At 44.6% G+C, this 26684-nt stretch overlaps 1 long non-coding RNA gene across 1 annotated transcript in view; it reads right to left on the bottom strand.

Moving 5' to 3' along the window:
* LOC141092212 (uncharacterized) overlaps window positions 1–26684 on the bottom strand; it is a 155059-nt gene that overhangs the window by 95203 nt on the left and 33172 nt on the right. The window contains exon 2 of the long non-coding RNA XR_012232706.1: window positions 14431–14719. This is a non-coding gene — a long non-coding RNA (uncharacterized lncRNA). The remainder of the gene's footprint in view (window positions 1–14430; window positions 14720–26684) is intronic.

Below are 26684 nucleotides of genomic sequence, written 5' to 3'. Positions count from 1 at the left end.
CCTCCTCAGGTGATTGACTTCTGTCAGCCAGACCAGCTCCATTACCAGCAGCATCCACCAGAGGGAGCCCAAACTCAGAAGCCAGGTCAAAAGTGTTCACTACACAGCCTGATCTAATAGAAGGGCATAACTAATAGGCTGTTAACCTGGATGCTGTACATTGCCATAGTGTGAACAGCGCCACATACAAGTCTTCATTGTGCATTAATATACCAAGCAACCAACCCCTCCAGGATTGGTGGTTTGTGAGCAGTTGTCTCATCAGTATTCTTGCACCTGTGTTGCCGCCATCTTAACTATATGGGTCCACTGCATCCTGATAGTGCATTTGTTTGGAGGCCTGGGCAGGTAAGCATCTCTGCCTTTTTTGCTGTATTTTTTAACCCTATAATGTCCCAGTCAGCCAGGGATGTTTTCATAAGCCCCTTTTTTGCCACAGACCACCAGGTATGTTACTATTTACTCACTACCCAATTCTCGTAGGTCTCTAAGGAACTTAGAATTATCCACTTCAATCAAGTAAGCCACCAGGGACATCATCAGTAACCTCTTTCAGTGTCCTAGATCATTGGGGAAGATACTTAGACAGATATTTAGACCACGAAGGATTTTCCCCTAAACCTATTAACTACTGCTCTGGACAACCATAGATGTAAGATGAGAAAGCTTGGGCTAGGGGAAAATGTGTGTAGATGGGTAGGTAGCTGGCTTAGTGATAGAAAACAAAAAGTGGTTATTAATGGTGCATACTCAGATTGGGCTAGGGTTACTAGTGGAGTACCACAGGGTTCTGTATTGGGCCCCCTACTATTTAATATATTTATTAATGATCTAGTGGATGGCTAACACAGTAAAATATCAGTATTTGCAGATGATACAAAACAATGTAAGGTAGTTAACACAAAGGAGGACAGTTTGCAACTACAGACAGATTTGAGTAAATTGGAGAATTGGGCTGAAAAATGGCAAATGAAGTTTAACACAGATAAGTGTAAGGTTATGCACATGGGAAGGAGAAACAGATGCTAAAATTACTTACTAAATGGGAAACTGCTGGGGAAATCAGACATGGAAAAAGACAGGCATCTTAGTCAATAAGAAGCTAAATTGGAGTGCCCAGTGTCAGACAGCTGCCACCAAAGCAAATAGGGTCATGGGTAGTGTTGAGCATTCCGATACCGCAAGTATCGGGTATCGGCCGATACTTGCTGTATCGGAATTCCGATACCGACTTCCGATATTTTTTCAATATCGGAAGTCGGCATCGGAATCGGAAGTTCAAAGTTGATTGACAGCCTGACGTCATCATGATGCGCGGTGTGTGCGCATCATGATGCGCCGTCATTTCAGGCCTTCCGGGGGTCTCTGCCGGCCTGCCGGGGGGCTGTGCCGGCCTGCCGGGGGGCTGTGTGGACTGCCCGGGGTCTGTACCGGCCTGCCGGGGGGCTGTGCCAGCCTGCCGGTGGTCTGTGCACCCTGTGGGGGTCTGTACCGGCCTGCCGGGGGGCTGTGCCGGCCTGCCGGGGGGCTGTGCTGATGTCCGGGGGTCTGTGCAAGCATCGTCCGATGGGACTATAAGTCCCATCTGGCGATGCCTGCTACCATGACAGTGATTGACACATTAGCCAATGATGGGACAGTAGTAGTCCCATCATCCGGCTAATGTGTTAAATGTTAAAAAAAAAAAAAAAAAAAAAAAAATACTACATACATACTACATACATACTACATGCATGCTACATACATACTACATGCTACATACATACATACTACATATATACTACATGCATGCTACATACATACTACATACATGCTACATACATAACATATATACTACATGCATGCTACATACATACTACATGCTACATACATACATACTACATACATACTACATGCTACATATATACTACATACATACTACATACATACTACATGCATGCTACATACATACTACATGCTACATACATACATACTACATGCATGCTACATACATACTGCATGCTACATACATACTACATACATACCACATATATACTACATGCATACTACATGCATACTACATACATACTACATGCATGCTACATACATAACCCATATACTACATGCATGCTACATACATACTACATACATACTACATACTACATATATACTACATGCATGCTACATACATACTACATGCATGCTACATACATACTACATGCTACATACATACTACATGCATGCTACATACATACTACATGCTACATACATACTACATGCATGCTACATACATACTACATGCATGCTACATACATACTACATGCATGCTACATACATACTACATGCATGCTACATACATACTACATGCATGCTACATACATACTACATGCATGCTACATACATACTACATGCATGCTACATACATACTGCATGCTACATACATACTACATACATACCACATATATACTACATACATACTACATGCATGCTACATACATAACACATATACTACATGCATGCTACATACATACTACATGCTACATACATACCACATACATACTACATACTACATGCATGCTACATACATACTACATGCATGCTACATACATACTACATGCTACATACATACTACATACATACTACATGCATGCTACATGCATACTACATGCATGCTACATACATACTACATACATACTACATGCTACATACATACCACATACATACTACATACATACTACATACATACTACATGCTACATACATACTACATGCATGCTACATACATACTACATGCATGCTACATACATGCTACATGCTACATACATACCACATACATACTACATATATACTACATGCATGCTACATACATACTGCATGCTACATGCATGCTACATACATACTACATACATACCACATACAGTATATACTACATACATACTACATACAATACATTCATACAATACATACATAGACATACAGTACATATAACATAGAGTAACATACTTACCAATACTTGTCACATTGTTCCCCGAAGCCATTGTCTTTTAAAGGAATAAATATTAACATAACAAACCACAAAAATACTCACCCACGATCCGAAGCAGTCCACGAGTGTGTCCCACGACGATCTTGGGTAGAGAACTGCAGCATCAGCTGATGCCGCCGTTCTCTACGGGCTGCAGGAATCCAATGACGGAAGGTAGGTATCCTTCCGCACTGTATTCCTCCGCCACTTAAAAAAAAAAAGTCCCTAGTCTCACTTTATGCCATTGCTGTGTGGGAATTTCCCACGCAGCAATGGCATAAAGTGAGACTAGGGACTTTTTTTTTTTTTAAGTGGCGGAGGAATACAGTGCGGAAGGATACCTACCTTCCGTCATTGGATTCCTGCAGCCCGTAGAGAACGGCGGCATCAGCTGATGCCGCAGTTCTCTACCCAAGATCGTCGTGGGACACACTCGTGGACTGCTTCGGATCGTGGGTGAGTATTTTTGTGGTTTGTTATGTTAATATTTATTCCTTTAAAAGACAATGGCTTCGGGGAACAATGTGACAAGTATTGGTAAGTATGTTACTCTATGTTATATGTACTGTATGTCTATGTATGTATTGTATGAATGTATTGTATGTAGTATGTATGTAGTATATATGTGGTATGTATGTAGCATGTAGTATGTATGTAGTATGTATGTAGCATGCATGTAGCATGCAGTATGTATGTAGCATGCATGTAGTATATATGTAGTATGTATGTGGTATGTATGTAGCATGTCGTATGTATGTAGCATGTAGTATATATGTAGTATGTATGTAGCATGCATGTAGTATATATGTAGCATGCATGTAGTATATATGTAGTATGTATGTAGCATGTAGTATGTATGTAGTATGTATGTAGTATGTATGTAGTATGTATGTAGCATGCATGTAGTATATATGTAGTATGTATGTAGCATGCAGTATGTATGTAGCATGCATGTAGTATATATGTAGCATATATGTAGTATGTATGTAGCATGTAGTATATATGTAGTATGCATGTTGCATGCATGTAGTATATATGTAGTATGCATGTTGCATGCATGTAGTATATATGTTGCATGTAGTATATATGTAGTATGAATGTAGCATGTAATTTTTTTTTTTTTTTTTTTTACATTCAACACATTAGCCGGATGATGGGACTACTACTGTCCCATCATTGGCTAATGTGTCAATCACTGTCATGGTAGCAGGCATCACCCGATGGGACTTGTAGTCCCATCGGACGATGCCTGCACAGACCCCCGAAGCCTGCACAGCCCCCCGGCAGGCCGGCACAGCCCCCCGGCAGGCCGGCACAGCCCCCCGGAGCCTGCACAGACCACCGGCAGGCCGGCACAGCCCCCCGGCAGGCCGGCACAGCCCACCGGAGCCTGCACAGCCCCCCGGCAGGCCGGCACAGCCCACCGGAGCCTGCACAGCCCCCCCGGCAGGCCGGCACAGCCCCCCGGCAGGCCGGCACAGACCACCGGAGCCTGCACAGCCCCCCGAAAGGCCCGTACAGACCCCAGAGAGGCTGTACAAGGGAAAAACAGGGTTTTTCTTATTCCGATACCGGAAGTCCCATAGACTTGAATGGGACTTCCGGTATCGGAATCGGCGATACCGATACTTTTTTTTTTTTAAGATCGGCCGATCCATTCCGATCCGATACTTTGAAGTATCGGACGGTATCGCTCAACTCTAGTCATGGGATGCATTAGAAGAGGTCTGGGGACACGAGATGAAAACATAATTCTCCCTCTGTACAAATCACTCGTCAGACCACACTTGGAGTATCGTGTGCAATTTTGGACGCCGGTGCTCAAGAAAGACATTACTGAACTTGAAAGGGTTCAAAGGCGGGCTACTAAAATGATAAATGGAGTTGGTTCACTACAATACCCAGAAAGGTTATCAAAATTAGGTCTATTTACTCTAGAAAAGAGAAGACTTAGGGGAGACTTAATATATATGTGCTAGTATATCAGAGGGTAATACAGAGATCTCTCCAATGAACTGTTTGTACCAAGGACTGTGACAAGAACAAGGGGGCATTCTCTTCATTTGGAGGAAAGCCAATTTCTGCACCAGCATAGAAGAGGGTTCTTCACGGTAAGAGCAGTGAGGCTCTGGAATTCTCTTCCTGAGGAAGTGGTGATGGCCAACTCACTGAATGAATTTAAGAAAGGAATGGATGCTTTTCTTGTGAGTAACAGTATATAAGGTTACGAATAACAGAATATTATATGTAGATGGTTGACCCAGCTTAGGGGAAGGAATTTTTTTCCCTATGGAGAAAATTGGCTTCTACTCTGTGGGTTTTTTGCCTTCTCCAGAATCAACAATGCAGAACAGCTGCAATAAAAATAGGCTGAACTAGATGGACATAAGGTCTTCCTTCAGCCTTCAAAACTATGTTACTATGTTATGTTACTATGTTACTACTAACCCCTCCAATGTCCTAGACCACCAGGGATGTTACCATTAACCGCTTCAGTGCCACAGATCACAAAAAATGATACCATAAACCTCTTGGCTACACTAGCCTACCAAGGATGATATAGTTATTAATCTGTTTTGTTGAAACAATTATTAAATTTGAAAAGTTAACATATTCAGGTTGCATGGTGGTGGGTGACACACACATTTTAACGCACAGGAGGACCTAAATGTCTGTGTCTAGCCCAAGTGTTGTTGGTCTAAATTATTCAAGCAAAAGGAAAATCAGTAAATGTGGTTACATGTGTTGCTGGCTATGAATACCACCATGGAAATCTCCACTCAACCTTAGGGTTACCTCAACTGATGCAAAATTGAAACAGTGGGCCAGGTTAACTTATCCTGTGTCACGGAGTGACTGACCAGTATGACATGACCCAATGGTTAGTCAGTCACCAAACGGCACAACAACACAACGCCAAAGGAATAGGGGAGAGGAGACCCTGACTATAGGGAATCAGGGACGGACACCTCCTGAGCTCCACCCTGAGCCTGTCCCTGTTCTCACCTAACACCCTATGCAGGTCCTTCGCCCTGCCAACGTCAGGAACCTAATGTTAGGTGTCGGATTCCTGTAGCTATACAGCAGGAGTCCAGAGCCTCACATACTGCTTTGCAGCAAGTCATTCCTGAGGCTAAGTCCCGCTGCCGATCCACTGAGCATGCTCATGAGACGATCTCCCATTGGAGCTCAGGAGTCACATGCTCAGGTACTGATCATATTGGTCCATCTCAGAGATCTGGAAGGTCCCGGCAGTGCACGGCTATAAAAGGCCATGCGCTAGTATAGACATTACTTGCTAGATGTGTGAATGGTGATGGATGTATGATTCTGGTGACTGACTCATTTGAAACCCCTTCCCTCTGATATTATGCATGTGGATAGGGAATTAGTTCAGCAGTCAGCGCCAGTCAGTGGCAAGCCTTAGGCCACTGTGCACACCGCGCCTCTACACTAGCGTCCGATCGTGCTACTCCACACGGCACTATCGTCTCGCGGCAGTGTCCTACACCACGCTGCAGTTGCAGCTCCCTTTGGCGCCCGCAGTTGCGACACCGCACACACGGTAGGTCTAGATGGACGCAGTTCCTTCTGCCTTTGGTCCTGCACCTGTGACCTGATACCGTGGTTTGCATATATCTGAGACCTGTGACACTAACAGGCTCAGCCTTTTTGTGTTTACTCCTACTGGCATCTCTGTGGATAAACAGTGATTGCTCTGCGCACCTGGGTGATGTTTAACCCCGTGCGCATTATATCGCCATATAGCACGTCTGCCATTACTCAGCAGCAGTTATAACACCTTCTGCACGGTGGACCCCGAACGGCGAACGCACTTTATTATTTATTTTATTTAGTGCGTTCCGCCGTTCCTAACACCTAATCCCTAGTGTCACCTGTCTCTGCCCTGGCTAATGCACTGGCCGGCAAGGAGCACTAGCCTTTGCCACTGCAATTAATACACACAGGGGAAAGTGACAAACACCAAAAGGGACTAGGAGAAAAAACACCACGCTTAGATTATATGCACGGCTGCAAAGCTCCACACTGCAGATATCAACAGCAACAGGACTCTTAACACCAAAATGTGGCAGGCACCAGAGAGCTGCTTCTGCTAGGCTGGTCACCAGAAAGGACCTGTATTACCAAGTCAGCTGATGCATCAGGTGACCTTTTAAAGAATGTGGGAGTGGTCACCAGCAACAGCAGCTGACCCAGCAGCACTGCAGTAACACCAGATCGCCAGCGGGGAAAAACTGCATTTAACCTCTGCTGGCCTGAAAGGAAAAAAGTTTTAATGTGAGTGGAACCAGAGCTGCAACAAATCCAAAAATGGATCGTGACATCCTGTTTTACATTAGGACCGTGTAAACTCAGAGATTTTGTATAAAAATGCGCCAAATTTCAAGTTGCTCATATAAATGCATTTTCTCGTTTAGCCCACATCCGTTTTTTTTTTTTTGCAAAGCCATGCCCTTTCAGTAAGCCACTCCTACTTGTCAAGTAAAGTGCAGAAAGTGTCAAAAACATAGTGGAGGAGGTGCTCTTTTATGGTGCAAATTGTCCCTGAATTAGCACATTTTCTTACTAACTCTCCCCCTATATTTCTGTTATAAAGTGACTTATTATTTTATAGCTGTTCATGATCAATGCTTGCTCAACGCTCTTAATTAAACATTATGAATGACATCATCTGTGGTTCATTTTAATGGGTAATTCTTCCAGCTCGCCTGCGTCACCCATATGGGTTTCATTTACATTTTCCACGCTTATCTGTATCATACATCACTTGAAAGAGGAGGAAATGGTTGTGTTGAATATGAGATGTCAGGGGTGGGGGGGCAATGGGGGAAGTTGCCATATGGAAAGGACAGTAAATTTTGGTATGTAATGAATATAAATAACTAAGCCCCAGAGCACTATCTATCAGGAGGAATATGTATATCCGTATCTGTATCAGAATGAGTGTAGATGTCACCTGGTGACAAATTGCATGAACCTTACTTACCCTGTGGTCTGAGCAGTCAGTTTCCAAGCATGCAGCACATTACTGTGAGGTGACTCCATGCAAGGTTCCCTTTGTAATCAGCTAGAAAAACAAAGTTCTGCTTCACATCTGGAACAGTCTTCTGCTTTCCAGCAATTAGGAATTTGCTAGAAAGACGACTTCAAATATATGAATTAATGTGTACAGTCAGGGTTACCAGACTTTACACATCTGGACTTATACAGTGGGGGAAATAAGTATTTGATCCCTTGCCGATTTTGTAAGTTTGCCCGCTGACAAAAACATGAACCATCTATCAGTTTAAGGGTAGGTTAATGCTAACATTGAGAGATAGAATTATCAAAAATAAAATCCAGAAAATCACATTGTATAAATTATGTAAATGTATTTGCATTTTGCAGTGAGAAATAAGTATTTGATCCCTCTGGCAAACAAGACTTAATAATTGGTGGCAAAACCCTTGTTGGCAAGCACAGCAGTCAGGCATTTTTTGTAGCTGATCTCTAAATCATTAAGATTTTGAGGCTGTCGTTTGGCAACTTGGAGTTTTAATTCTCTCCATAAGTTTTCTATGGGATTACGGTGTGGAGACTAGCTAGGCCACTCCACGACCTTAATGTGCTTCTTTTAGAGCCACTTCTTTGTTGGCTTGGCTGTATGTTTTGGGTCATTGTCTTGCTGGAAGACCCAGTCACAAACCGTTTTTAATGTCCTGGCAGAGGGAAGGAGGTTGTCAATTGGGATTTTATGGTACATGGCTCCATCCATTCTCCCATTGATGCGGTGAAGTAGTCCTGTGCCCTTAGCAGAGAAATACCCCCAAAACATAATGTTTCCACCTCCATGCTTGACAGTCGGTAAGGTGTTCTTTGTGTCATAGGTAGCATTTCTCTTCCTTCGAACACAGCAAGTTGAGTTAATGCCAAAGACCTCAATTTTAGTCTCATCTGACCAAAGAACCTTCTCCCAATCAGTCACAGAATCAGCTAGGTGTTCATTAGCAAACTTCAAACGGGCCTGCACTTGTGCTTTCTTGAGGAGGGGGACTTTGCAGGCACTGCAGGGTTTTAAACCTTTATGGCGTAATGTGTTACCAATGGTTTTCTTGGTGACTGTGGTCCCAGCTGCCTTGCGATCATTCATAAGTTCCCCCGGTGTAGTTTAAGGCTGATCTCTCACCTTCCTCATGATCAAGGATACCCCATGAGATGAGATTTTGCATGGTGCCCCAGATCGGTGTCGATTGACGTTCATTTTGTATTTTGTCCATTTTCTTACTATTGCACCAACAGTTGTTTCCTTCTCACCCAGCACTTTCCTTATGGTTTTGTAGCCCATTCCAGCTTTGTGCAGGTCTATGATCTTGTCCACGACTTCCTTAGAAAGCACTTGCCCATGTTGTAGAGGTTAGAGTTTGACTGATTAGTTGAGTCTGTGGACAGGAGTCTTTTATAGAGGTAACTATGTAAGACAGCTGTCTTTAATGCAGGTAACGAGCTGATTAGGAGGATAAAACTGGTCTGTAGGAGCCAGAACTCTTAATGGTTGGTAGGGGATCAAATACTTATTTCTCATTGGAAAATACAAATATATTTATATAATTTATGCAATGTGATTTTCTGGATTTTATTTTTGATATTCTATCTCTCAATGTTAAAATTAACCTACCGTTAAAATTATAAACTGTTCATGTCTTTGTCAGTGGGCAAGCTTACAAAATCAGCAAGGGATCAAATACGTATTTCCCCCACTGTATGTATCATACATATGTGTTATATACCTGTACAGATGTGTAGTCAGTGGTGCATCTTTAGGAAATCCGTGCAACTGATGCAGAGTCCATGCGATTTGGCTGTGACTCCCAAAAGCTACAGCTAAACTTGTACCGTTTGTCCTGAGTCTAGTGCAGCAAAGATATAGCTTACTGTCCAGCCTGGTATCTAAATGACTTGGAAAAAAGCAAAATGACTTATTTCCTGGTACAAAGTATTAAAGGTAAAAAAGTTCTTGATTTTTAACCGTTCCACAATCCATCATGTAGGTAACTTCCAGTCTAAATAACTCTACATCCTTCTTAACAACAATGCATACGTAGATCATCTAAATTCTAACAACCTTGAACTTAGTTCATTATATGGAGAATTTAATGACCTAAACTGACAGCGTCATACAGGACTGTTGCAAAACCTATAGGCAAGTATAGAAAAAAAAGCTGCAAAGAAAGAATACTTTCAAAGACAGAAATGTTAGTGTTTAGAGGTGGGCGAACCTGACCAGTAAAGTTTGGCGTTCATACGGAACACCTACTGTTCGGGCACGGACACTGAACATGGAAGTCCTTGTTACTGTACGGGTTCAGCTTCCCAAACACCGGGTGTTTGTCATGCTGTCATGACAGCACGACAAATAATGCTTCTGATCTGCAATAAAATCATTACCGCCGGTCAGACTGCCACAGTTCCCACACTGTCAAATGACAACGTAAACCCGCAGCTGTCATTGGAGGTATAAGTTTTCTTCCGGCCATTGGTGTCAGCTTATGGGACTACTGCTCCCATCAGCTGACATCTGCTGCCGCTAATAACAGTGAGAGCAGGAGCGGCTGATGGCAGTATTCATCAGCCAACGCCTTCGCTGTAATTAAATAAAGCCCCTGTTACACATGTCGAGATCGCTAGTGATATCGCTGAAGCGACAACGATTTTGTGACGCAACAGCGACATCGCTAGCGATCTCGCTAAGTGTGACACGCGGAAACGACCGGCTCCATGCTGCGATGTCGCTGATCGTGCGCGAACGTTCAGGATCATTTTTTGATCGCTGGCGTCACGCTGAACAGCATGCATCGCTGTGTTTGACGCCCCTTATCACCGACGAACGACCTCGTTGGCGACTCCGAACTCATATAGATAGCGCTGAATGACGCCTATTCGAAGTCTGAATTGCTATTATAGACAGTGTGTGACACGGTACCAACGATCGCCATGGTCGTTAGTGACATCGCTGATTGCTGATGCGTCGTTATGAAGATCAGCCTGTATGACTGCTTACTAGTGATGCACAAATGATCTTAGCCAGATCATATCATTGTCGGAATCGTTGGTGCGTCGCTACGTGTAACGGTATTCTAATTTTAAAATATGGTGTGGATTCCCCTGAATTTTTGATAACGAACCAGGGAAAACTCACAGCTGGGGGCTGCAACCCTCAGCTGTCGGCTTCAGCAAGGATGGTTATCAAGAATAAAGGGGTCACGCTGTTTTTTTTTATTATTTAAATAAATCATTTAAAAAAACGGCATGGGGTCGTTTACAATATAACCAGTGTTGCTAAAACTGGGGGCTGGTATTCTCAGGCTGGTAAGGAGCCATGGATATTGATTCTGACCCCTCCAGCCTAAAAATAGCAGCCCACAGCTGCTCAGAATAGGCACATCTATTAGATGCCCCAATTCTGGTGCTTTGCCCTGCTCTTCCCACTTGCCCTGTAACGGTGGCAAGTGCAGTAATATTTGTGGGGTTGATGTCACCTTAGTATTGTCCGATGACATCAAGCCCACGGATGTGTAATAAAGAGACGTCTATAAAACACCTATCCATTACTAATCATAGTTATATTGTAAATAAAAACACAGCAAATATAAAGTCTTTTATTTTAAATAAAAACAAAACACTTCCATTTTGTATGTAAAAATAAAAAAATACAGTTATACTCAATACCGCTCACTGTTATTTGCGGCAGCAGGAGGCAGCTGATGGGAGCAGTAGTCCCATAAGTCGACACCGGTGACCGAAGGTGAACTTTATACCTCCGATCAAAGCTGCGCGCTCACGCTGTTATTTGGCAGCATGGTAACTGCAGCTGTCTGACAGATGGCAATGATTTTACTGCAGATGAGAAGCAATGTTTGCTGTGCTGTCATGCACATGAAAGCATGGCAAACACTGGATGTTCAGGCCCTCCAATCAAATGATTGGGATCTGGGTTTGGGTCTGGGTACTGTTCTGGTACATGAAACCTAATTTTTTTTAACTGTTCTGCCGAACTCACCGGACCCAAACATCCAGGGGTCCCCCCCATCTCTATTAGTGTTACTATTTTATTTTTATTAATTAACAAAATAAAAGTGAACGAACAAAAGAGAGATCTAAATATAATCAATATTTCATTATGTAGTGTGACCACACTTTGCCTTCAAAGTAGCATCAATTTTAAGTACACTTGCACAAAGTCAACGGTTTTGTAGGATTACAGTCAGGTGTATCAGCAGGGGCTGGGTCGGAGGGCAAACGGGCAGATGGGATAGCCCCTGGTAATTGAATGGGGCTGTCCAGCCCCCCCCTGTCCCCGGTGCTTCACCAGTATTTACCTTTCAATGACTTATGGTCGCATCACAATCTGTAACAGGAGTGGCGTATCTTAGTCTAGTTTCACAATAGCATTCGGCAGAGCTACGGGGGGGCTGCGTAGTTCCTCCGTTAAGCCCCGCACCTCTTCCTTCAGCTCCGCCTTCGTCGGCATGCGTCCTGCGTACTTTATCTTTGACAATGGGTACGCAGGTCATGCAAATGTATGCGGATGCCTGCGCATGCGTCATTTTGATGCAGTGCCAAGCTGCATGGAACGCAACATGTTGCACTTTCTTGGGGTAGGCGCAGCGTCAAAACGACGCATGCGCAGGCATCCACATACATTCGCATCTCCTGCATATCCAATGTTAAAGGTAGGGTATGCAGGACGCATGCCGATGTAGGCGGAGCTGAAGGAAGAGGTGCGGCAGTGGACGGAGCTTAATGGAGGAACTACGCAGCCCTCCGCAGCTCTGCCGAACATTAGTGTGAAATTGGCCTTACAGATAGTGATGCAGCGGCCAGTGATTTAATGCCAGGTACAGCACTGCTAATGTCCTTGAGAGTCAGGCACCCCTAAAGGGTTACTAGGCTAGTAATTGTTTGGAGCTGCATGGTGTACAGGTGTTTTAGTGGCAGTGATTTAGTGATGTATTGCAGGAGGGTGCTGTTTATAGAGGGCTGAGAGTAATCATGTACTGCAGGAGAGGCATGTACATAGAGGAAAGAAGTAGATAGCAAGGAAACTTCCAGCACATAGCCAGCGCTCCCGTATAGAGGTTCTCATAGATGTTATATATAAATATCTGCTTTATTGAGGTAACAAAAAATTGCAGGACAATGCGTTTCGACTCCTACACTCTAGAGCCTTCTTCAGAAGGCTGGTGACTTAATCATGAGTGTCTGAGCAAAGGGTCTGAATACTTATGACCATGTGATATTTGAGTTTTTCTTTTTTAATAATTTCGCAAAAATTTCTACATTTCTGTTTTTTTTTTTTCAATAAAGATGGGGTGCAGAGTGTACATTAATGAGAAAAAAAAAAGAACTTTTTTGTATTTACCAAATGGCTGCAATGAAACAAAGAGTAAAAAATTTAAAAGAGTCTGAATACTTTCCATACCCACTGTAGAGTATGAATAACTTGAACACTAGGAAACAAACACATTCTAATGCAAGTCCCTAACTCAGGGTTGTCTTTATAGGCATAAGGCAGACTTTCAGATCTAGGGTTCCTATTAGGAGGAACCATAGAATATATAGCGAATAAAGTAATACAGCATGATATTGCATTAATTTAAAGTGAAGTCAACTTAAATTCCATTCTAATATATTATATGAACTGAGACATTCTATATAGTGGAAGAGTGGCATACTACATGGGCTAGCTGGCAAATTTTAGTCTGGGGTCAAGGACAAAGCACTGACCCATGAGTAGCACGCCCCATCCATAAAGGGAACCTGTCATGTCCGATAACGCTATTAACCAGAAGATATGAGGTTAATCTGCGGGTTAATATCACATTATACTGGGAATGAAGCCTTATGGGAAAGCTGGGTGACAACATGCAAGATAGCTAGAACGCACCTTCGTCACCAAGCTTCTCCAATAAGAGACTTAACTTGGCAGAAGTGAATGATTTAAGGATTTTAGGAGGGAACTGCTTCTTAAATAAATCCCTTAATCCTGTCTGCAAATGGAAGCTTCAGTATAAATCAATGTCTAGTTCTGTCTATGCTGCAAGCACTTTTTTTTTTTACACAATTTTTGCATGCAGGCTGTCCCCTATGAGATAGTAGTCTGCCCCCTAGTGGCCTTGAGTTGAAGTGCACTTAGCAATAGACGTTCATGGACCGCAAAGCCAGCATCTGATTACCTAAAGGGCCATGGCTTACACCAATCCCGTCTTAATGTACACAAACACGCTTTTCAGGATTTATAAGGCTGAACCCCGGAGGACACAATGCCGCACAGTTTACACAGTCTGAGATTACACACCGCTTTCAAGTAACTGCAGACACAGGGACTCGTTTATTGGAAACAAAACCCGGATTGAGCACTGAACTAACCTTGGTCATTTTGTAATCTTTAGAAATCTTGCCCCTGAGAAACAAGTCTGCGTCATGCACAATGCCCTCTGCGTAAAGCATTCTCAAGAGGTCCACGGATTAGCAAGAAGTAAATTATGAGTCACTGAGGGAAACCCATACAGTTATTATATGGTAATATTTATCTGTAATAATCTCAGCCTAGATGACGAAACCCGAGCAGAGCCAGTGGAGCTGTCAAATGTATTCTTGGCAAAGCTTCTCATGTCTTCTGGGTTACTAAGGCGAATGCAACTCGACGAAGGTTTACCTGAAAAAGAGCAAAAATCACCAGAAAATTCTGAATAAGTTGAATGGCAAACAGTATGGCCACCATTATCATTTATTATTATTTATTTATATAGCGCCATTAATTCCATGGTGCTGTACATGAGAAGAGGGGGTTACATACAAAGTTATAGATATTGTTAACAGAAAACAAATTTACTATGACAGACTGGTGCAGAGGGAAGAGGACCCCTTCCTTGCGGACTTACATTCTATGGGATAGTGGGGAAGAGACAGAAGGTCGGGGGTGCAGCAGCTCTGATGGATTTGATGTGGCGACTCTGGCGGTGGTGAGGCGGCAGAATGGTTATTGCAGGCTGTAAGCTTTCCTGAAAAGATGGGGTTTTAGGTTCCGTTTGAAGGATCCGAGGGTGGTGGATAATCGGACATGTTGAGGCATGGAATTCCAGAGGATAGGGGATATTCGGGAGAAATCTTGGAGGCGGTTGTGTGAGGAACGAATAAGTGTGGAGGAGAGTAGGAGGTCTTGGGAGGATCGAAGATTATGTGAGGGAAGATGTTGGGAGATTAGTTCAGAGATATAGGGAGGGGATAGGTTGTGGATGGCTTTGTAGGTTAGTGTTAGTAGTTTTAACTGCTTTCGTTGGTGAATTGGGAGCCAGTGGAGGGATTTACAGAGTGGAGAGACAGGGGAGTAGCCAGGAGAGAGGTGGATTAGTCAGGCAGCAGTGTTGAGGACAGACTGGAGTTGTGCAAGAGAGTTAGCAGGGAGGCCACAGAGGAGAGTGCTGCAGTAGTCAAGGCGGGAGATAATGAGGACATGTACAAGAGTTTTAGTAGATTGAGGGCTGAGGAAGGGACGGATTATGGAAATAATTTTGAGTTGGAGGCGACTGGAGGTGGCAAGAGTTTGGACGTGTGGTTTGAAGGACACGGCAGAGTCGAGAGTTACTCCGAGGCAGCTGATTTCAGGTGCGGGAGAGAGCGTGATGCCGCTTACCCTAATAGATAGATTGGGTAGGGAAGATACGCAAGATAGAGGAAAGATAATGAGTTCAGTTTTGTCTACATTGAGTTTTAGGAAGCGAGAGGTGAAAATGGAGGATATGGCTGATAGATACTCCGGGATTCTGGACAGCAGAGAGGTGACATCTGGGCCAGAAAGGTAGATCTGAGTGCCGTATGCATACAGGTGGTACTGGAAGCCATGGGACTTTATGAGTTGTCTTAGGTCAAGACTATAGATGGAAAAAAGTAGGGGCCCCAGGATAGAGCCTTGGGGGACCCCAACAGAGAGAGGGCGGGATGAGGAGGTAGTGTGGGAGTGGGAAGCACTGAATGTGCGATCAGAAAGGTATGAGGCAATCCAAGACTGGGCAAGGTCTTTGATGCCAAGGGAAGAAAGAATCTGTAGCAGTAGGCAGTGGTCAGTTCGAGAAGGAGGAGGATGGAGAACTGTCTGTTACCTTTTTGCTGTGAGTAAGTCATTATTAATTTTGGTCAGGGCAGTTTCAGTGGAGTGGTGGGGGCGGAAGCCAGATTGGAGGATGTCAAGGAGGGAGTTAGATGAGAGGTGGGAGGAAAGTTGAGCATGGACATGGTGTTCAAGGAGTCTGGAAGCAAATGGGAGCAGTAATATGGGGCAATAGCTGGGCATAGCAGTTGGGTCAAGGTTTGATTTTTTGAGGATGGGTGTTATGGTGGCATGTTTGAAGGCAGAGGGGAAGGTACCAGAAGATAGGGATAGGTTGAAGAGATGGGTTAGGGCTGGAATGATCATGTTAGTGAGGTTGGGGAGCAGGTGGGAATGGATGGGGTCAAGTGCACAGGTGGTGAGGTGTGATTTGGAAAGGAGATGAGTAAGCTCTCCTTCAGTGATGTTGGAGAGGGAGGTTATTAGGGAAGGGCAGAAGTCTGGTATGTGGAGCTGTTGAGGTGGTGGAACAGTAAAGGTTTGCCTTGTTTGGTCGATCTTGTTTTTGAAGTAGGTGGCAAAGTCCTCAGCAGAGATGAGGGGAGTTGGAGGTGACAGTGGTGGGCGAAGGAGAGAGTTAAATGTGCTGAAGAGTTGTTTTGGGTTGTGGGATAATGAAGATACAAGGTTTGTGAAATAAGTCTGTTTAGCAGAGGTAAGGGCTGATTTGAAGGCAAGTGTAGTTTGCTTGAAAGCAGTGACGTCGTCTGGCAGGTGTGCTTTCTTCCAACGCCGCTCCGTGACCCTGGATGCTTGTTGAAGTTTTTTGGTGAGGTTGTTGTGCCAGGGTTGCCCATTGATTTGTCGCACTTTGCCATGCATGAGAGGAGCGACTGAGTCAATGGCTGATGTGAGGGTGGCGTTGTAGAAAGCAATGGCACTGTTCGTGTTGTGGAGTGAAGAAATTTGGGACAGAGGTAGAAGAGAGTGAGAGTCTGTGAATGTCTAGGTGTGCGAGGTTTCTGTGAGGATGTGCTTGTGGCTGGACATGGGGGGCAGGTGAGAAGGACAAGGATGAGAAGGTGAGTAGATGGTGGTCAGATAGCAGGAAAGGAGAGGTTGTGAGGGAACAAAGGAGGGTGAAGATGAGGTCTAATGTATGTCCACCTGTGTGGGTGGCTGTGGAGGACCACTGAGTAAGTCCAAAGGATGAGGTAAGTGACAGGAGTTTGGAGGCTGTTGGCTGGTGGGTGTCAATGGGGATGTTGAACTCCCCCATGATGAAGGTGGGGATGTCAGCAGAGAGAAAGTGGAGGAGCCAGGTGGTGAATTGGTCAATGAAAGCAGTGGCTGAGCCCGGTGGTCAGTATATGACAGCCATTTGGAGATTAGAGGGAGAGTAGATACGGCCAGAGTGAACCTCGAAAGAAGTGAGGATAAGGGAGAGTGGGGGTTGGATAGGGTTGAAGGAGTAGTGTTTAGAAAGGAGGAAACCCACTCCTCCACCATGTCTGTTGTCATGGCAAGGAGTGTGGGTAAAGTGGAGGCTGCCATAACTCAGTGCCACCATGTCAGTGGGTGTCAGCCAGGTCTCAGTGAGGGCCAGGAAGGAAAGGTTTTGGGAGGTAAGGAGGTCTTGGATCACGTGGAGCTTGTTGCAGATGGAGCGAGCTGTTGTGAGTTCATTCTCGGGTTCACCAGTTGTGAGTTCCCCTTCTGGACTCCCTCTGGTGGTGACGGGAGGTGGTGCGGCTGGTTTGATTGGTGGAGATCTGCCACCTGAGAATGAGGATGACTATTGGATCTCAGGATTCTCAAATTGGATTTAAGACAGCCGACGCCCTATTCAGTTGCTGGTGATTCCTTCTGGCTTGTCAGCTCTTGGTTTTCAGCTCTGTTCCAGTCATCTAAAGCTAAGTTTTTCTGCTAATGCTCACATTTGATTTTGTTGGTCTATTCAGTTTTTTGTGTGGTCTGCCAGCCCCGGCTGGGGGCTGAGCTGAATTTCACTCTTATTTGTCAATATTTTGCCAATTGGCTTTTTGTCCCTTACTAGTTCGGTCTCTTTTTTGTCTGTCTCAGAATATTTCAGAGTGCTGATATAGTGGGAGAAGTCTAGTGACTTCAGGGTTAATGTTGCTATTAGAAGTGTTGGACATTATTTTTGTAGGGTTTTTTGCAGGTTGCAGACAGTGTCTTCTCCTTTCCTTTCCTGTCTAGTTAGTTTGGGCCCCATCATTTGCTCAGCCTATTTTCCTGCCTGTGTTTGTGCCTTAATCTTGTTTCACCGTCAATACATGTGTGGGGGCTATCTATTCCTTTGGGGTCTGCTCTGGGGAAGTTAGCTTTCCCTTTTCTTGCTTTAGGCTTATGTAGTCCTCCGGCCGTGATGAGGCGTCTAGGACCATCGTAGGCACGCTCCACGGCTACTGCTAGTTGTGTGGTAAGATCAGGGATCTGCAATCTGCATAGTTACCAACCACTCTGGTTTTCTGTGGCTTAGCTGTTTTGTTTTTTTCTCCTCGGTGACCCATTCATAACAGAATCACCAGCCATACCGCAGATTCTAGGGTACTCAAAAGCAGGAAAGAATTGTTAAAAAAAAGGGTCAGAATTTTTTTTTTTTTATATGTATATTTTTTCTTCTTTTTCTTTGGGGCCGTAGGAGGATTTTTTTTTAATGGAGATTAAGCAATTGTCTGATCGTGTGGAGCAGCTCACTGCTGAAGTGCGGGGAATTTCCGCCTATCTCGCTCATTCACATGCTGCTGAACCAAGGATCCCTACTCCTGATGTGTTTTTTGGGGATCGGTCTAAAATTTTGAATTTTAAGAATAATTGTAAATTATTTCTTGCCTTGAAGCCTGATTCATCGGGGAGCTCTGCGCAGCAGGTTAAAATTGTCATCTCTTTGCTGCGCTGCAATCCCCAGGATAGGGCGTTTTCTTTGACACCTGAAGATCCTATTCTGACTAATGTGGGTGCATTTTTTCAAGCCTTGGGGTTGTTGTATGATGAACCTAATGCTATTGATCAAGCTGAGAAAGCCCTATTGGCATTGAACCAGGGTCAGGATTCTGTAGAGTTATACTGTCAAAAATTCCGAAAGTGGGCGGTCCTTACTACCTGGAATGATGGTGCCTTGGCAGCTCTCTTTCGGAAGGGTTTGTCAGAAACCGTAAAAGATACTATGGTGGGATTTCCTGTTCCCTCTGGTCTTGACGATTCTATGTCAGTAGAGTTGAGCGAAACGGGTCGAAAAATTTCAAAAGTCGCCGACTTTTGGCAAAGTCGGGTTTCATGAACCGAAACCCGACCCTAGGATGAGGTCGGCCACGAGGTCGGCGACTTAAGCGCCAAAGTCGCATTTCAAAAGTTTGTTTTGCGCTCTCTTTCAGTAAATCAGGATCCACGGACACTGTGGGCAATGTGATGACATAGGCAGGGGTCACCACCATCTTTCAGAAGGGCATGCAAGTGATTGGCTTGCTTTGGTGGGCGTCACAGGGGGTATAAAAGGGCGTGCACGCCGACCGCCATGTTACTCATGCTGATCTCAGAATAGGGAGAGCTGCTGCTGCTGCTGATTTTGTAGGGAGAGCGTTAGGCAGGGAAGAAGACACCAAAAACTGCTTCTGCTGCTAGCGATTTTGCCTGTACAACACACCAGTCACTGTGTGTGCAGTGCAAGTGGAGGCTATATTTTGCTGGATCAGAGGTGTTGGTTGTTAGGCTGCCTTCTAAGGCTTCCTGACGGCTGCATTGCTGTTTACCCACTGCTCTGCAAACTGCTTTTTTAAAAGCAATCCCAATTTTTTTTTTGTCCTGGTGAGGTACTGAGCGTGCATTTTTTCACACCATACAGCAGTGCACACTCCTCACACAGTACCGTGTAACGGCTGTTATCACAGCCACAGTGAAGCTATCTGTGTGTCACTCTGTAAGAATAAGTCGAGCACATGTTCCGTTCTTATAGACCTGCACCTTCTAGTTTTGTCTAGCTTTCAAACAGTTTAATATATTTGCTGTTTGATAACATTCAAAACTATAGAGAGACAGCGTGTGTCAGTCCGTATACTTAAAAAATATGGAGCTTGACAATTTTACGTACACCGGACAGCCGTGTACGTGCAAGATTTAGATTGTGAGCCCCATCGGGGACAGCGGTGAGAATGTGTGCAAACTGTAAAGCGCTGCGGAATATGTTAGCGCTATATAAAAATAAAGATTACTACTCTCAGTACCGTGTAACGGCTGTTATCACGGCCACAGTGAAGCTATCTGTGTGTCGCTCTGTAAGGATAAGTCGACGACATATTCCGTTCTTACAGACCTGCACCTTCTAGTTTTGTCTAGTTTTCAAACAGTTAAATATATTTGCTGTTTGATCACATTCAAAACTATAGAGAGACAGCGTGTGTCAGTCTGTATACTTAAAAAACACGGAGCTTGACAATTTTACGTACACCGGACAGCCGTGTACGTGCACGCTCCGCTCTTAGTACCGTGTAACGGCTGTTATCACGGCCACAGTGAAGCTGTGTGTCGCTCTGTAAGGATAAGTGTTATGAATGAGTCACCGTAGGAGGCAAAAGCAGAAATACAAGCTAAGTCCAGAAAACCAGAGAAGTTGGCAACTATCAGATTGCAGACCCCTGAACCTATCAACACAACTAGCAGTAGCCGTGGGGGTTCCTACGATGCCCTAGACCCCTCGATCACAGCCGGAGAATTACATAGGCCTAAAGAAAGAAAGGGGAAATCTAAACTGCCCCAGAGCAGACCCCAAAGCAATAGGCAGCCCCCAACATATAATGACGGTGAGCAAGATGAAGATACTAACACAGACAGAAAGATAGACTGAGCAAAGACGGGGTCCAAAACTACCTAGATAGGAAAGGACAGGAAGACTGCTGTCTGCAATCTGCCAAAACCCTATCAAAGACATAAGCCAACAAGCTGATATGAAAAAGGCCCTGAAGCAGCTAGGCTTCAAAAACTAAATCAGCACTCAGGTATTTTCAGAAGACAGAGCTAAATGAATTCAGCACACCCCAGCAGGGAATGGCAGAAATCCAGAAAAACAAAGCAAAACAAAGTCAAAGCACCAAAGCAAAAGGCCGAGCAGCAAACTTAGCTTTAGAGGAGCAGGAATTCAGACTCGTCTCCAAGGATCCCACAGAGGAATCACCCGCAGGGCAGAAGGGCGTCGGCAGCCTTATATCCAGTCAGTAACTCCACTCAGCCAGTCATCATCAGCCTCAGGTGTTTGATAATCAGGCTCACTACCTTTCTTTACCAGAAGAGGGAGTTCCTCGGGCCTCAGTAATGAAGGGGAAAATGAACTCACAACAGTACCTCCCCCTTGAGGAGGGGTCACCGAACCCTCAACTACGCCACCAGGGCGATCAGGGTGAGCCCGATGAAAGGCACACACCAATCTTTTGGCATGAATATCAGAGGCAGAGACCCAGGAATTATCCTCCTGACCATAACCCTTCCACTTAACCAAATACTGGAGTCTCCGTCTAGCCAGACGGGAATCCAGTACTTTCTCTACCTCATATTCCATGTTACCTTCAACCAATACAGGGTCTGGAGGTGCCACCCCCGGAACAACAGGTTCAACAAACCTCTTCAACAAAGATTTATGGAACACATTATGGATTTTAAATGTGACAGGAAGAGCCAAACGAAAAGAGACCGGATTAATAATCTCCACAATCTTGTAAGGTCCAATAAATCTAGGCTTAAACTTAGGACAAGCCACCTTCATAGCAATATCTTTTGATGATAACCACACCATATCACCAACCTTAAACTGGGGACCAATGGTCCTATGTCGGTTGGAAAACCGCTGGGCCTTTTCCTGGGAGAGAGATAACTTATCCACCACTTGGTCCCAGATCTGGTGCATTCTCTCCACCACAGTGTCAACACCTGGGAGGGAGAGGGCTCCACCTGCCCTGAAAAAAAAAAATCGAGGATGAAACCCAAAGTTACAAAAAAAAGGTGACATCAAAGTGGCAGAACTAGCTCTATTATTTAAAGCAAATTCGGCCAAGGGCAAAAATGAAACCCAATCATCCTGATCAGCAGGAATAAAACATCTCAAATATGACTCCAAGGTCTGGTTTGTTCTCTCTGTCTGTCCATTGGTCTGAGGGTGAAAAGCAGAGGAGAAGGACAACTGAATTCCCAGCCTGGAACAGAAAGTTCTCCAAAATCTAGACACAAACTGAACTCCTCTGTCAGATACAATGTTCTCAGGAATCCCGTGCAAACGAACCACCTGTTGTAAAAACAGGGGCACCAGCTCAGAGGAAGACGGCAACTTAGGGAGTGGTACAAGATGAACCATCTTAGAGAACCTATCACAAATCACCCACATAACAGTCATCCTCTGAGAGACAGGCATATCAGAGATGAAATCCATTGAAATATGGGTCCATGGCCTCTTGGGGACAGGCAAAGGCATCAACAACCCACTAGAGCGAGAACACGATTTAGACCGGGAGCACGTCCCACAGGACTGCACAAAATTCCTGACATCACGAGACAAGGAGGGCCACCAAAAAAACCGACTCACCAGATCTCTAGTACCAAAAACACCTGGATGACCAGCCAAAGCAGAGCAATGAACTTCAGACATCACTCTCTTCTTCCACTGGTCAGGAACATACAACTTTCCACTGGGACAACGCTCAGGTTTGTCCTCCTGGAACTCTTCCAGAGCACGTCTCAAATCAGGCGAGATGGCAGAAAGAACTACCCCTTCGCCTAAGATGGTAGCAGGCTTGGTCACCACAGGAGAATCAGCAAAGAAGCTCCTAGAGAGGGCGTCTGCCTTGACATTCTTTGTTCCAGGAAGAAAAGAAACCACAAAATCAAAACATGTAAAAAACAAGGCCCACCTAGCCTGTCTAGGGTTCAAGCGCTTAGCCGACTCTAGGTAAATCAAATTCTTGTGGTCAGTGAGGACCACGACTTGATGCTTAGCTCCCTCCAACCAATGTCTCCACTTCTCAAATGCCCATTTCATGGCCAACAGTTCCCTATTCCCCACATCATAGTTACGTTCAGATGGAGAGAACTTTCGGGAAAAGAAAGCACAGGGATTCATTTTAGATGTTACAGGATCCTTTTGGGACAAAACAGCTCCTGCACCAATCTCAGAAGCATCCACCTCTACCTGGAATGGAAGTGAGACATCAGGTTGCCGCAAAACCGCGGCGGAGGTGAATCTTCGCTTCAGCTCCTGAAAGGAAGAAACAGCCTCCGGAGACCAATTTAACACATCAGCACCCTTTTTAGTCAAATCAGTCAATGGCTTGGCAATACTAGAAAATTTTGCTATAAACTTCTGATAAAAATTAGCAAAACCCAAAAACTTCTGGAGGGCCTTCAAAGAAGTGGGCTGAACCCAATCGTGAATGGCCTGTACCTTGGCCGGGTCCATTTCAATAGTTGACGGGGACAAAATAAATCCCAAAAAAGAAATCCTCTGTACTCCAAAAAGGCATTTAGATCCTTTGACATACAGGGAATTCTCCCTCAAGATCCGGAACACAGTCCGAATATGTTCCACATGAGAATCCCAATCCTTGGAGAAGATCAAAATATCATCCAGATAGATAATCAAAAATTTATCGACAAAATCTCGGAAAATATCGTTCCTGAATGACTGGAAGACAGAAGGGGCATTAGTGAGCCCAAAAGGCATCACCAGGTACTCAAAATGTCCCTCCGGAGTATTAAACGCCGTCTTCCATTCATCCCCATGCTTAATGCGAATAAGATTATACGCCCCCCTGAGGTCAAGCTTGGTAAACCAGCAAGCACCTTTAACTCTGGAGAATAGATCAGAAATCAGGGGTAACGGATACTGATATTTAACAGTAATTTTGTTGAGGGCACGATAATCAATACAAGGTCTTAATGATCCATCCTTTTTGGCTACAAAAAAAACCCCGGCACCTAAGGGTGACGAGGATGGTCTAATATGACCCTTCTCCAACGCCTCCTTAATATAGGATCGCATAGCCTCGTGCTCGGGTACAGATAAATTGAAGAGCCGACCCTTGGGAAATTTACACCCCGGGCTCAGTTCAATTGCACAGTCATAACTCCTATGAGGAGGCAGAGACGCAGACTCATTCTCACTAAATACATCATAAAAGTCCGCCAAATAATCAGGAACATCATGCAACTGAGGAGAGGTGGAAAACACCGGAGCCTCACTAAAGGCACACCGAGAACCCCAACTCACCACAGACACAGATTTCCAATCCAAAACTGGATTATGAATCTGTAACCAGGGAAACCCCAGAACAATAGTATCATGCAGATTATGCACCACCAAAAATCTGCAATTTTCTTGATGGTCTGGGGCGACCCGCATTACCACCTGGGTCCAAAACTGGGGTTTATTTTTAGCCAAAGGAGTAGCATCAATCCCCTCAAAGGGATAGGCGTCTGCAGAGGTGTCATCGGAAATCCACAACGTTTAGCAAAATCCAAGTCCATTAGGTTTAGGGCTGCTCCCGAATCCACAAAAGCCTTGGCGGAAAATGTGGACAGGGAGCAGATCAGAGTAATAGCCAGAAGAAACTTAGGTTGAACACCCCCAACAGAAAACGTGTGTGCAAAGCATTTCTCTCGTTTAGGACAGACAGAAATAATATGCGAGGCATCTCCACAGAAAAAACACAACTTATTACGCCATCTGAACTCCTGACGCTGCTCTCTGGAAAAAACTCTATCACATTGCATAGGTTCAGACATTTGTTCAACAGGTGGCAACACCTCTCGTGCAGCTTTGCGTTTGCGCAAACGCCGATCAACCTGAATGGCTAATGACATAGAATCGTCAAGACCAGAGGGAACAGAAAATCCCACCATAGTATCTTTTACGGCTTCTGACAACCCCTTCCGAAAGAGAGCAGCCAAGGCATTATCATTCCAGGTAGTAAGTACTGCCCACTTTCGGAATTTTTGACAGTACAATTCTGCAGAATCACGACCCTGGTTCAATGCCAGCAGGGTCTTTTCAGCCTGATCAATGGCATTAGGTTCGTCATACAACAACCCCAAGGCCTGAAGAAATGCGTTCACATTAGTCAGAATAGGATCATCTGGTTTCAAAGAAAACGCCCAATCCTGGGGATCGCCACGCAGCAAAGAGATGACAATTTTAACCTGCTGCGCGGAGCTCCCTGACGAGTTAGGCTTCAAGGCAAAAAATAATTTACAATTATTTTTGAAATTCAAAAATTTAGACCGATCCCCAAAAAATACATCAGGTGTAGGAATCTTTGGTTCAGCAGCATGTGAATGAGCAAGGTAGGCGGAAATTCCCCGCACTTCCGCAGCGAGCTGTTCCACACGATCAGACAATTGCTTTATCTCCATTGAGAGAAAAAAAAAAATTCCCCCCACGGCCTAGATATAGAGGAAAAAATATACACACTTTTTTTTTTTTTACAATTCTTTCCTGCTATTGAGTACCCTAGGATCTGCGGTATGGCGGGTGATTCTGTTATGAATGAGTCACCGTAGGAGGCAAAAGCAGAAATACAAGCTAAATCCAGAAAATCAGAGAAGTTGGCAACTATCAGATTGCAGACCCATGAACCTATCAACACAACTAGCAGTAGCCGTGGGGGGTTCCTACGATGCCCTAGACCCCTCGACCACAGCTGGAGAATTACATAGGCCTAAAGAAAGAAAGAGGAAATCTAAACTGCCCCAGAGCAGACCCCAACATATAACGACGGTGAAGCAAGATGAAAATACTAACACAGGCAGAAAGATAGACTGAGCAAAGACGGGGTCCAAAACTACCTAGATAGGAAAGGACAGGAAGGCTGCTGTCTGCAATCTGCCAAAACCCTATCAAAGACATAAGCCAACAAGCTGATATGAAAAAGGCCCTGAAGCAGCTAGGCTTCAAAAACTAAATCAGCACTCAGGTATTTTCAGAAGACAGAGCTAAATGAATTCAGCACACCCCAGCAGGGAATGGCAGAAATCCAGAAAAACAAAGCAAAACAAAGTCAAAGCACCAAAGCAAAAGGCCGAGCAGCAAACTTAGCTTTAGAGGAGCAGGAATTCAGACTGGTCTCCAAGGACCCCACAGAGAAATCACCCGCAGGGCAGAAGGGCGTCGGCAACCTTATTGTCATGGTTTGAACAGGGTTCTTGCCCTGCACTCACAGGGTTAAGTGTTCGTGGCCTCTTTCTGGATCTGGGAGGGGTATTTATACTCACTCTTTACCAGGGTTCTCTGTCAGCTATACTGTTGTTCTGGTGTGTCTGACCCCTGGTGTGCGTGTATTCTGCGTTGCTTGTTTGATTCCCGTGTATGACCCGGCCTGTTCCCTCACTCTGTACTCCGTCTCTCGCTTTGGTACTACTGTCTTCTCCGGTTCTGACCTCCTGGCTTGGCTATCGTTACTCCGTTACAGTTTGTCCCTATTGTACCGTCTATTGCCCGTTCTGGTTTTCTGACCTATTGCTACGTCCTGACTATCCTTTCTGTCTAAACCCCGTGGTACTGTATTGCTATCTGGTG

Source organism: Dendrobates tinctorius, unplaced genomic scaffold, assembly GCF_039654945.1.
Source record: "Dendrobates tinctorius isolate UK_male_01 unplaced genomic scaffold, ASM3965494v1 ptg000058l, whole genome shotgun sequence".
Classification (NCBI taxonomy): domain Eukaryota; kingdom Metazoa; phylum Chordata; class Amphibia; order Anura; family Dendrobatidae; genus Dendrobates; species Dendrobates tinctorius.
Note: the sequence above shows the minus strand (reverse complement) of the source record. Positions and strands in the feature narration are given on the sequence as shown.